Raw genomic sequence first — 13,580 nt, forward strand, 5'->3', positions numbered from 1 at the left:
ACTAGAGCTAATCAATGAATTTGGTAAAGTAACTGGATACAAAATTAATGCACAGTAATCTCTGGCATTCCTATACACTAATGATGAAAAATCCGAATGTGAAATCAAGAAAACACTCCCATTTACCATTGCAACAGAAAGAATAAAATATCTAGGAATAAACCTACCTAAGGAGACAAAAGACCTGTATGCAGAAAATTATAAGAAACTGATGAAAGAAATTAAAAATGATACAAATAGATGGAGAGGTATACCATGTTCTTGGATTGGAAGAATCAACATTGTGAAAATGACCCTACTACCCAAAGCAATCTACAGATTCAATGCATACCCTATCAAACTACCACTGGCGTTTTTCACAGAACTAGAACAAAAATTTTCACAATTTGTATGGAAACACAAAAGACCCCGAGTAGCCAAAGCAATCTTGAGAATGAAAAACGGAGCCTGAGAAATCAGGCCCCCTGACTTCAGACTATACTACAAAGCTACAGTAATCAGGACAGTATGGTACTCACACAAAAACAGAAATATAGATCAATGGAACAGCATAGAAAGCCCAGAATAAACCCACTCACATATGGTCACCTTATCTTTGATAAAGGAAGCAGGAATGTACAATGGAGAAAGGACAGCCTCTTCAATAATTGGTGCTGGGAAAACTGGACAGGTACATGTAAAAGTATGAGATTAGATCACTCCCTAACACCATACAGAAAAATAAGCTCAAAATGGATTAAAGACCTAAATGTAAGGTCAGAAACTATCAAACTCTTAGAGGAAAACATAGGCAGAATACTCTACAACATAAATCACAGCAAGATCCTTTTGTCCCACCTCCTGGAGAAATGGAAATAAAAACAAAAATAAACAAATGGGACCTAATGAAACTTCAAAGTTTCTGCACAGCAAAGGAAACAAGACCAAAAGACAACCCTCAGAATGGGAGATAATATTTGCAAATGAAGCAACTGATGAAGGATTAATCTCCAGAATTTATAAGCAGCTCATACAGCTCAATAACAAAATAAACAACCCAATCCAAAAATGGGCCAAAGACCTAAATAGACATTTCTCCAAAGAAGATATACAGACTGCCAACAAATACATGAAAGAATGTTCAACATCATTAATCATTAGGGAAGTGCAAATCAAAACTACAATGAGGCATCACCTCACACCAGTCAGAATGGCCATCATCAAAAAATCTACAAACAATAAATGTTGGAGAGGGTGTAGATAAAAGGGAACCCTCCTACATGGTTGATGGGAATGTCAATTGTTACAGCCACTAAGAAGAACAGTATAAAGGTTCCTTAAAAAACTAAAAATAGAGCTACCATATGATCCAGCAATCACACTCCTGGGCATATAACTGGAGAAAACCAGAATTCGAAAAGATACCTGTTCTCCAATATTCACTGCAGCACTATTTACGAAAGCCAGGACATGGAAGCAACCTAAATGTCCATTGATGGAGGAATGAATAAATAAATGTGGTATAGACCACAACTGACGAGGTAACTTCCACTTTGGGCCTTTTTCCAGGCTCCTTGTTGCAAACTGCTTGTGACTAGCAACTATCCAAGCAAGAAACCTGTGTAAGTTGCTGCAGAAATGACTGTGCACAGCCTGTGGGGGACAGTCACAAAAGAGTTTCTCCTTGGGATTATATGACCTCTTTTCAGTTTTGAAGTTAGACATGGGAGAAGGAAGATCTGCTCACAACAGACCAAGGTGCCCAATCTCAGGTTTGGGTTTTCTGGACTCTGTTTTTTTCTGGTAAATAAACCCTGAGGACTAATCAGCTCTTGCAGGTCTAGAACCATGGCCTATGAAGCAATAACTTTCAGGGATGTGGCCAAAGAGTTCTTTCAGCATGCGTTGGAATTTCTTGATCCTATTCAGAAGAAGTTGTACTATGATGTGTTGATGGAGAACAATAGTAATTTGGTCTTAGTGGACCATTCCATTTATGAGCCAGACATAATTGTGATACTGGAGCAAGGAGAAGAACGCTGAATTGTTGTGAGAGAAGAAACAAGAAGCTGGATTACAGATTTGGATTCAAGTTATAAAATAATCAGCTTTAGAAAGACATTTATATCTGGAAAAATCCATCTCTTTTTTTGCATCGGAGAATTCATAGTGGTGAGAAACACTATGAAGATGAAGAATGTGGGAAGGCCTTTAGTTATGCCTCAAACCTTGCTCAACATGGAAGAGTTCAGGTTGGAGCAGACAGCCAGGACTCTAAGATGACATCAGTTGTACCACTGAAGGAGAAGAAGCTCCTGGATATCAAATTAAAGGAGCTGCCTAGCTGGATAATAATGTGGGGTTTCATCCCTAAAGGCATTACTGGAGCGTTTCAAATAGGTTATTACTGATATTACAACAAGTATTTCAACGTGAAGAAAGGGAGCATCACTGGGTTTTCTATGGTGCTGGCAGCTTATGTAATTTTCAACTACTGCTGTTCTTACAAGGAACTTGAAGATGAGAAGCCAAGTGAGTACCACTGAAGAGGGTGCACTCTGCATTCTTGACCATGACCTTTGCCGGGCACCCCTGAATCCTTTCATATCCTAATGATGACTGGTTAAAAAAAATCTGTCTTAGCAACTTTCAAGTATGTAATACAGTATTATTAAGCATACTCACCATGCTGTACATTATACCTCCATGACTTATTTATTTTATTATTGGAAATTGCAGCTTTTGACCACCTTTACCCATTTCACTCACTGTTTCTGGCAACCATCAATCTGTTCTCTTGTATCTATGGTTTCAGTTTTATATTTTTGTTTTTGACTTTTTTTTTTTTTTAGATTTCACATACAAATGACATCATACAGTATTGGTATTTGTCTTTCTCTGTCTGACTTCACTTAGTATAATGTCCTCAAGATCCATCTATGTTGTCACAAATGGCAGGATTTCCTTCTTTTATGACTGAATAATATTTTATTGTGTATATGCCACATTTAAAAATATTCATTAATCTCTTGATGAACCCTTGTTGTTTTCATGTCTTGGCTATTGTAAATAATGTTGCATTGAACATGGGGATGCAGGTATATTTTCAAGATAATGATTTTGTTTCCTTTGGATAAATACCAAGAAGTTGAATTGCTGGGTTATATGGTAGTTCTAGTTTTAATTTTTTGAGGAACCTCCATACTGTTTTCCATAGTGGCTACACTAATTTGCATTCCCTCTAGCAGTACATAAGAGTTCCCTTTTCTCCACATCCTTGCCAACACTTGTTATTTCTTGCTTTTTGGTAATAGCCATTCTTACAGATGTGAGGTGATATTTTATTGTAGTTTTGATTTGCATTTCCCTGATGATTAGTGATGTTGAGCACCTTTTTTAGTGCCTGTTGGTCATTTGTATGTCTTCTTTGGAAAAATGTCTATTCAGAGCCTCTCCCCACTTTTTAACTGGGTTGCTTGTTTGCTTTTCTATTAAGTTGCATAAGAGTTTTAAAAAAATATATTGTGGATTGTAAATCAACTATAATGTAAAATAAAATTTTTAAAAAGAAATGTGGTATTATATATAATGGAATATTAGCTATAAAAAAGGACAAAATGATGTCATTTGTAGTGACATGGTGAAATAGATAACTAATAAGAATATACTGTATAGCTCAAGTAACTCTACTCAGTACTCTGTAGTGACCTATATGGGAATAGAATGTAAAAAGGAGTGTATATATGTATATGTATAACTGATTCACTTTGCTGTATAGCAGAAATTAACATAGCATTGTAAATCAACTATACTCCAGTAAAAAATTAATTAAAAATAAATAAAAAATTAAAAAAAATCCCACTTTATTTGCCCACCTACGTCTATATAGATATATATAACACAGGTGGGCTGTGTTAGAAAGGTAAGAGGAATGGCTACCCTTTGGCCACACTCCTCCTCCCCTAAGCCAGGGCAGCACTACTTTTCCTTCAGTGGGAAAAAGAGAGCCCAGGGTAGACATCCCCAAGCATTGTGGGTTGTTTCTGAAGAGAGTCACTCTGGACTTGCCTAATGGGGATTGTGGGGGACTCTATGGATCTTGACCATTGAGAACTGGACTGTGATGGAGAAGCAGGCAGGTGGCTTGTAGCAACCAGCTCTCAGACCTTGGCAGACTGTATTTCTAGCTTTGGCACACAAATAGAAGTCCAAACCTAGTGGGTTTGCCATCCGCAAAACCAAAATGGTGGTCCAGTCTGACCAAAGAACTCAGCAGGGTGCAGGCCTGCTTGATATGGGACCACAAACAAAGAGCCTTTTTAGTCCTGGAACCTGGTCTTCCCCTCTGTCAAAGAAGGAGAGTTAAGTCATAACCCCTATCACTGTTAAGTGTTGCTCCCAGCCCTGTTCAAGAAAGAAGCCTGGTTGGAAATCTTGTGAGGTTGATTAGCCCAGCACAGTTGAGTGGAGAACTCATCAGGCAGTGCTGTCTAAAGAGCAAAGCCAATGGTCCCATTTGACTAGAGAACTTGGATCACAGTACTGCTTAAGTCAAGACCACATACAAAGAGTCTTGCTGGCCTAAAACTAGTTCTAACACTGTGCCTTGCTAGAGGAGCTAATTCACAGGCCTGCCCATTGCTGAGGGAACCTCCTGGCCCACATGTCCAAGAAGCCTGTCCTGAGAACATGGGAACTGCTTTAGAGCCTGGCCAGCAGCTTTGCCTAGCTGCAGAGCCAAGCCAGCAACCCTATATGACCAGAGAGTTTGGTGCAGTTTTGCCTGATTAGCTCTTGAAACAAGAGTCTTGCTAGCCTTGGGGTCTATTTTGTGGTTCTCCTTAGGCAGGGAAGCTAATCTGTAGTCTTGCATGCTTCTGAATACAGCCTCTGACCCTGCCAACCAGGAAACCTAAATGGAGCTCCCTGGAATCTCAGTGTCCCATCCTGCTGCCCAGATTCAGCAGCACTTGACCAAAGAGCCCAGCAAACAGATCTGTATATACAGAGACAAGACAGAGGTCCTGTATGTCCAAGGAGCTTAGCACACAGTTCTGTTGAATTTGATTTCCAAAGAGCCATGCAAGCCCTATGGCCTTTTCTGCAGCCCCACCCAAGCAAGAAAGCTAATTTATAGCCCTACCCAAAGCTGAATACAAGGTCCAGCCAGCCCTGACCAGGAAATCTAACCAGAGTTTCTGGAAATTTGTATAGCTGATCCTGCAACTTCAGTTACAACAGTACTTAAGCAGAGAGCCTGGCTAGTGAGCCTACCCATCTGTAGAGCTAGGACAGTGGCCTGTCAAACCAGGGATCTAGGTGTATAGTTCTGCCACATTTGATCACCAAACAAGAGTCATTCCAGATTTGGGGCATACATGGGCACCTTCCTGGGCAGGGAAACTAATTTGTAGCCCTGCTCACTGTTGAATCCAGTTATCAGTCTGCTTGACCAGGGAACCTAACCAGATCACTGTGGAAACTGTGGAGCCCACCATACAGCCCTGCTTACAGTCCCATATGAACAGAGAGCAGATCCTATGGATTTCCCCATCTTCAGAACAAAACTTGTGGACCTGTCTGGCCAGAAAGTGCAATGCACATTCTTGATTAATTTGGGTCACCAAACAACGAGCAATGCAGGCCTTGGGGACCATTCTGCTTCCCTACCAGGGTAGGGAATCTAAGTCATAGTCTTGTCTACTTATGAGTATAGTACTCAGTCCGAACCATCTAGGAAGCTTGACCAGAGAACACAGGCAAATGTGGAGCCCATCTTATAAACTTATTTGTGCAGGGAATAAAACCAGCAGTCCTAGCCAACAGTTCTCAGCCAGCAGCACAAGTCTGCCCAACCTCAGAGCTCATTATGCAGCCTTGCCCAAAAATATGTCCTAATAGTAAGCTTCGTCCACTCAAGGACACTACAAGCTGACCTGTACAGAACTCCACACTAAGTGAACTGGTGAAGAACTGTTAGTGCAAAAGTAAACCTGTAAAGTCTGGAAGATGAGACTGCTTACAGAAATGCACAAATACAAACATAAGGAATCAAGGATCACAAAAAATCATGTAAGCATCATGCCACCAAAGTAAACTAATAAAACTCCAATAAGTGACCCAAAAGAAATGAAGATCTATAAACTATCAGACAAAGAATTTAAAATAATCCTCTTAAAGGACTTTTGTGAACTACAAATATACAACTAAACAAAATTAAGAATAAAATACATGAATAAAATGAGAAGTTCAACAAAGAAATAGAAACTGTCAAAAATTAAAAAAAATCCTAGAGCTGAAAAATACAAGTGAACTGAAAACTTCAATAGAGAGCTTCAAAAGCAGACTAGACCATGCATAAGAAAGAATCAGTGTCCTAGAAGACAGGGCATTTGAAAATATGCAGTTGGATGCCATAAAGAAAAAGAATTAAAAAGAGTGAAGAAAGCCTACAGGACTTATGAGACATGATCAAAAGAAACAAGATCCACCTTATGGGAATTCCAAAGGAGAAGATAAAGAGAAAGGAACAGAAAGTATATTTAAAGCAATAATGGTGGAAAACTTCCCAAACCATGGGAGAAAAATGGGCATCCATATCTATGAGGCCCAAATACCCCAAATAAGTTAAAACAAAGTAAGGCTATAAAAAGGCACACTATAATAAAATTTTCAGAAGTCAAAGACAAAAAAGCAATTTTGAAAGTGGCATGAAAAAGAGAAAAAAAATGAATACAAGGGAAACCCCATAAGACCATCAGTGGATTTCTCAAAACAAATGTTTCAGGTTGGAGAGAATGGGATGATATATTCAAAATATTGAAAAAAAAAACAACAGTCAACCTAGAATACTATAACTGGCAAAACTGTAGTTCAAAAATAAAGGAGAAATAGACTTTCCCAAACAAAAAATAGAAGAGGGAGGTCATCAACAGTAGACCTACCTACCTTATAAGACATGTTAAAGAGAGTTCTTTCAGTGGAAGTAAAATGATGCTAATTAGCATGATAAAAACATATGAAGGCAGTGTAAAACTTATTGGTAATGGTAAATATATAGTCAAAGTCAGATAATCTCCTATGGTAATGGTAGTGCATTATTCATTTAAATTTATATTAAAATTTAAAAACAAATGTACTAAAAATAACCATAACTACAATAATCTGCTATTGGTTACAAAATATGATAAATATGTAAACTGTAACTTCAGTAACCTAACATGTGAGGGAAAGGAGAAACAAAAGTATAAAGTTTAGAAATATTGTGAAAGTTATCATTTTAAAATAGGGTGTTACAATTTTAAGACATTTTTAAGATATGTAAGCCTCATGGTAACCACAATACAAAAACCTGCAGTAGTTACACAAAAGAACATACTAAAAAAAGTCAAAGATTATTGATGTCAAAAGTCATCAAATCACAAAAGAAGACTGCAGATAAGAGAGAAACAATGATCTACAAAATGGTCAGACAACAATTAAGAAAATTACAATAACAAGTCCTTACCTATCAATAATTAGATTAATCATAAATGGATTAAATTTTCCAATCAAAAGACATAGAATAACTAAATGGAATCTTTAAAAAGATCCAATGATATGCTGCCTATGAGAGTCCCTTGAACCTTAACAACACACATAGATTGAGTGTGAAGGGATGAAAAAAGATATTTCAAGCAAATGGTAACCCCCTCCCAAAAAAACGGCAGAGCTAGTTATAGTTATATCAGACCAAAAGACATTAAACTTAAAATGGTATAAAGGAAGAAGGTTATTATATAATGATAAAGAGGCCAATCCATCAAGAAGATATAACAATTGTAAATATTAAAACACTCAATATCAGAGCACCTAAATATATAAAGCATACACTAACAGAACTAACAGGAGAAATAAACATCAACAAAAAACTGTTGGTGATATTAATACCCCACTCTTAACAATGGATAGATCATCCAGACAGAGAATTAATAAGAAAGGTGTGGTTTTGAACCTTCGTCCTTGAGTGGATGAAGCTTACTATTAGGGCATATTTTTGGACAGGGCTGCATAATGAGCTCTGAGGTTGGGCAGATTTGTGCTGCTGGCTGAGAACTGTTGGCTAGGACTGCAGGATTTATTCCCTGCACAACACTATAGGCCAAATGGCCCTAACAGACATACACAGTACATTTGATCTGACAATAGCAGAATACACATTGCTCGTGAACACACATCAAATGTTTTCTAGGATAGGGCATATGTTAGACCACAAAATAAGTCTTAGCAAATTTAACATTTAAATAATAACAAGTACCTTTTCCAACCACAATCGTATGAAACCAGAAATCAATTAAAAGAGAAAATGAATACATGAAAACCCAAGGAGTCAAAGAAGAACTAAAGGGAAAAGAATAAAAGTATCTTGATACAAATAAAAAGAGAAGTACAACACATAAAAAGGTATGTGATTCAGCAAAAGCAATTCTAAGAAGGAAGTTTTTAGCTATATATCAAGAAAACAGGGAGATTTAAAATGCACAACATAACTTTACACTTCAAGGAAACAGAAAGAGAAAAATGAACCAAACCCAAAGCAGCAGAAAGAAGGAAATAATAAAGACAGCAGCAGGAATAAATGAAATAGAGAACAGGAAAATAATAGAAAAAAATTAACAAAACAAAGAGTTGGTTATTTGAAATGATAAATAAAACTGAAATTATTTTAGCTAGACTAACCAGAAAAAACAGGATTCAAATCAAGAAAATTATAAAGAGGAAATAATATAACATATCACAGAAAACTGAAGGATCATAAAAGGCTACTATGAATAGTGATACACCACCAAACTGGACAACCTGCGAGAAATGGATAAAATCATAGAGTCATTCAACCCACCAAGACTAAGTTAGAAAGAAATAGAAAAACTGAAGAAACAAAATACTAGCTTGGATTGAATCAGTAATCAAAAATATTCCAGCAATTCTATCAAACATACAAAGAAGAATTTATACCTAACCTTCTCAAACTCTTCAAAAAGACTGAAGAGGACTGAACACTCCCAAGGTCATTCTATGAAGCAACCATCACCCTGACACAAAAACCAAAGACACTAACAAAAAAGAAAATTACAGGCCAATATCTTTGATGAAGACAGATGTAAAAATTCTCAACAAAACATTACCATACTGAATCCAACAATACATAAAAAGGATCATACACCATGATCAATTTGGATTCATTCCAGGGTCACAAAGGTGGTTCAACATATGCAAATCAAACCGTGTGATACACCACATCAACAAAAGAAAAGACAAAAACCACATGATCATCTCAATAGATGCAGAAAAAGCATTTGATAAAATTCAATATCCATTCATAATAAAAAACTCTTGCCAAAGTGGGTATAGAGTGAACACATCTCAACATAACAAAAGTCATTTTTGACAAACCCACAGCCAACATAATACTCAATGGTGAAAAGCTGAAAGATTGTACTCTAAAATCAGGAACAGGACAAGAATGCCCACTCTCACCACTTCTATTCAACATAATATTGGAAGTCCTAGACATAGCAATCAGACAAGAAAAAGAAATAAAAAGTATCCAAATTGGAAGGGAAGAAGTAAAATTGTCCTTATTTTCAGATGACATGATATTATATATAGAAAAGCCTAAAGACTCCACACAAAAACTATAAAAACTGATAAATTAATTAGCAAAGTAGCAGGAAACAAGATTAATACACAGAAATACATAATATTTCTTTACACTAACAATGAAATATCAGAAAGAGAAAGTAAAAAAAAATACATAAATTAAATAAAATGCCTAGGAGTAAACTTAACCAATGAGGTGAAAGACATATGCTGAGAACCATAAAACTTTTATAAAGGAAATAGAAGGTTATTCAAAGAAATATAAAGATATTCCATGCTCTTGGATTGGAAGAATTAATGTTGTTAAAATGGCCATACTACCCAAAGCAATCTACAGATTTAATGTGATCCCTGTCAAATTACCCATGACATTTTTCACAGAACTAGAACAAATAATCCTAAAATGAATCCTATATGAAACCAGAGAAGACCCAGAATTGCCAAAGCAATCCTGAGGAAAAGGAACAAAGCTGCAGAGATAACCCTTCCAGACTTCAGAAAACACTACAAAGCTACAGTAGTCAGAACAGTATGGTGGGCTTCCCTGGTGGCACAGTGGTTAAGAATCCACCTGCCAATGCAGGAGACACGAGTTCAAGCCCTGGTCCAGGAAGATCCCAAATGCCACAGAGCAACTAAGCCCGCATGCCACAACTACTGAGCCTGTGCTCTAGAGCTCTCGAGCCATAACTACTGATGCCTGTGTGCTTAGAGCCAATGCTCTGCAACAAGAGAAGCCACCACAATGAGAAGCCTGTGCACCACAATGAAGAGTAGCCCCTGCTTGCTGCAACAAAGACCCAATTCAGCCAAAAAATAAATAAATAAAATAAATTTTAAAATTAAAAAAAAACAGCATGGTATTGGAACAAAAACAGACATATAAATCAATGGAACAGAATACAGAGCCCAGAAATAAGCCCACACACCTATAGTCAAATGATCTTCAACAAAAGAGGCAAGAATATACAATGCAGAAAAGACAGTCTCTTTAGCAAGTGGTGTTGGGAAAGCTGGACAGCCACATATAAATCAATGAAGTAAGAACACTCCTGCACACCATACACAAAATAAGCTTAAAATGGCTTAGAGACTTAAATATAAGACATGACACCATATAATTCCTAGAAGAGAATATATGCAAAACAGAAATCATACCAATGTTTTCTTAGGCCAGTCTCCCAAGGCAATAGAAATAAAAGCAAAAATAAACAAATGGGACCTAATCAAACATAAGTTTTTGCACAGCAAATGAAACCATAAACAAAATGAAAAGAAAACCTACAGACTGGGATTAAATACTTGCAAACAATGAACCCAACAAACAAGGGCTTAATTTCCAAAATACACAAACAGCTCACAAAGCTCAATAACAGAAAAAAAAAAACAAGCAAACCAATCCAAAAAAATGGGCAAAAGATCTAAATAGACATATCTCCGAAGAAGACATACAGATGGCCAGCAGGCATATGAAAAGATGCCCATGATTGCCAATTATTAGAGAAATGCAAATCAAAACTATACTGTGGTATCACATCACACCAGTCAGAATGGCCATCTTCAAAGTCCACAAATAATGAATGCTGGAGAGGGTAAGGAGAAAAGGGAACCCTCCTACACTGTTGGTGGGAATGTAAATTGGTGCATCCAACATGGAAAACAGTAAAGAAGTGCCTCAAAAGACTAAAAGGAGAGTTACCATATGATCCAACAATCCACTCCTGGGCATATGTCTGTAAAAGACAAAAGCTCTAATTCCAAAAAAATATATGCACCCCAATGTTCATAGCAGCATTATTTACAATAGGCAAGACACAGAAGTAACCTAAGTGTCTATCAACAGATGAAAGGATAAGGAAGATGTGGTATATATATACACACAAAATGGAATATTACCCAGCCATAAAAACGACTGAAATATGAAATAATGCTATTCACAGCAACATGGTTGGAGCTAGAGATTATCATGCTAAGTGAGGTAAGTCTGACAGAGGAAGACATGTGTTATATGATATCACTCATAGATGGAACCTAAAAATTAATGCAAATGAACTTATTTACAAAACAGACTTACAGACATAGAAAATAAACTTATGGTTACCAGAGAAAATAGGGGGCGGGATAACTTGGGCATGTGGGATTAACATATGCACACTACTATATATATAATACGTAAACAGCAAAGATTTACTCTATAGCACAGGGAAACATATTCAGTATCTTGTAATAAACTATAATGGAAAAGAAAATCCTAATTACTTTGCTGTACACATGAAACTAATACAATAACGTAAATCAACTGTACTTCAATTTAAAAAATCTCCCAATGAAGAAGAAAAGACCATATATGACCAGCCCTCAGCTAACATCATACTCAATGGTGAAAATAAAATATTTTCCTTTAGATCAGGAAAAAGCCAAGGATACCCACTCTCTCCACTCCTATGTAACATAGTACTGGAAGTCTTAGACAGACCAACTGGGCAAGAAAAAGAAATAAAATATATCCGAATTAGAAAGGAAGAAGTGAAATTGTCTCTATCTGCAATGACATTAATTTTTATGCAGAAAATTCTAAAGACTCCACCAGAAAACTGTTAGATATGATCAACAAATTCAGCAAAGTCACAGGGTACAAAATTAACATACAAAAATCAGTAGCATTTCAATACAAAAGCAATGAATTTTTTAAGAAGAAATTAAAAACCATTCCCATTTCAATAGCATCAAAAACAATTAAATACTTAGGAATATATTTAACCAAGGAGGTGAAGGATCTCTACACTGAAAACTAAAGACATTCATTAAAGAAATTGAAAAAGACAGAAATAAATGGAAAAATAAAACATGTTCATGGATTGGAGAAAATTAATATCATAAAAATATCCATATTACCCCAAGCTATCTGTTGATTTAATGTCATCCCTACCATGATTCAAATGGCATTTTTTACAGAAGTAGATAAAACAATCTTAAAACTTGAATGAAACCACAGAGTATTTGGATGCCAAATATATGAAGAAATTTTAAGAAAGAGCAAAGCAGGAGGCACCACACTTTCTGATTTCAAGCCATATTATGAAGCTATTGTTATCAAAACAGTGTTGCGCTGGCATAAAAACAGACAAATAGACAAATGGAACAGAATCAGGAGCCCAGTAATAAACCCATGCATATGCAGTCAACTAAGACTTGACAAGGGTGCCAAGAATACTCAATGGAGAAAAAAATGGTTTATTTAATAAATAGTGCTAAGATAATTGGATATTCAAATATAAAAGAATGAAACTAGACCCTACCTTACACCACTCACAAAAATTAACTCAAAATGGATTAAGGACTTAAATGTAAGACTGAAAACCGTAAAACTCCTAGAAGAAAACATATGAAAAAACTTCTTGCCGTGGGTTTTGGCAATGATTTTTTGGATATGACACATAAAGCACAAGCAACAAAGTAAAAAAGTTAACAAGGGGAACTAGATAAAACTAAAAAACTTCTGTTCAGCAAAATAAACAATCAACAAAATGAAAGCCGACCTACAGATGGGATAAAATAGTTGCAAATCATATATTTGATAAGAGATTAAAATCGAAAATATATAAAGGACACATATAACTCAATAGCAATCATCATCGTCATTATCTTCTAATTAAAAAATGAGCAAAGAGCCTGAACAGATATTTTTATAAAGAAGATACTCCAATTTCCAACAGGTACACGGAAAGCTGTTTGACATCACTAATAATTTGGGGAAATGCAAATCAAAACACAATGACATAGCACCTCATGCCTATTATAATGACTATCATCATGAAAACTGGCAAGGCTCGGTGCTTTGTGTCCACCTGGAGGGGTGGGATAGGGAGGGTGGGAGGGAGGGCTATGCAAGAAGGAAGAGATATGGGAACATATGTATAACTGATTCACTTTGTTATAAAGCAGAAACTAACACACCATTG

General features: G+C 36.3%; 1 pseudogene; it reads left to right on the plus strand.

Moving 5' to 3' along the window:
- The first annotated feature begins 2,258 nt into the window (after positions 1 to 2,258).
- Positions 2,259 to 2,525, plus strand: LOC114906556 (annotated as a pseudogene).
- The last annotated feature ends 11,055 nt before the right edge of the window (positions 2,526 to 13,580 follow it).

This window comes from Monodon monoceros, unplaced genomic scaffold (genome assembly GCF_005190385.1).
Source record: "Monodon monoceros isolate NGI ecotype Baffin Bay Population unplaced genomic scaffold, NGI_Narwhal_1 Super_Scaffold_22, whole genome shotgun sequence".
Taxonomy (NCBI): Eukaryota; Metazoa; Chordata; class Mammalia; order Artiodactyla; family Monodontidae; genus Monodon; species Monodon monoceros.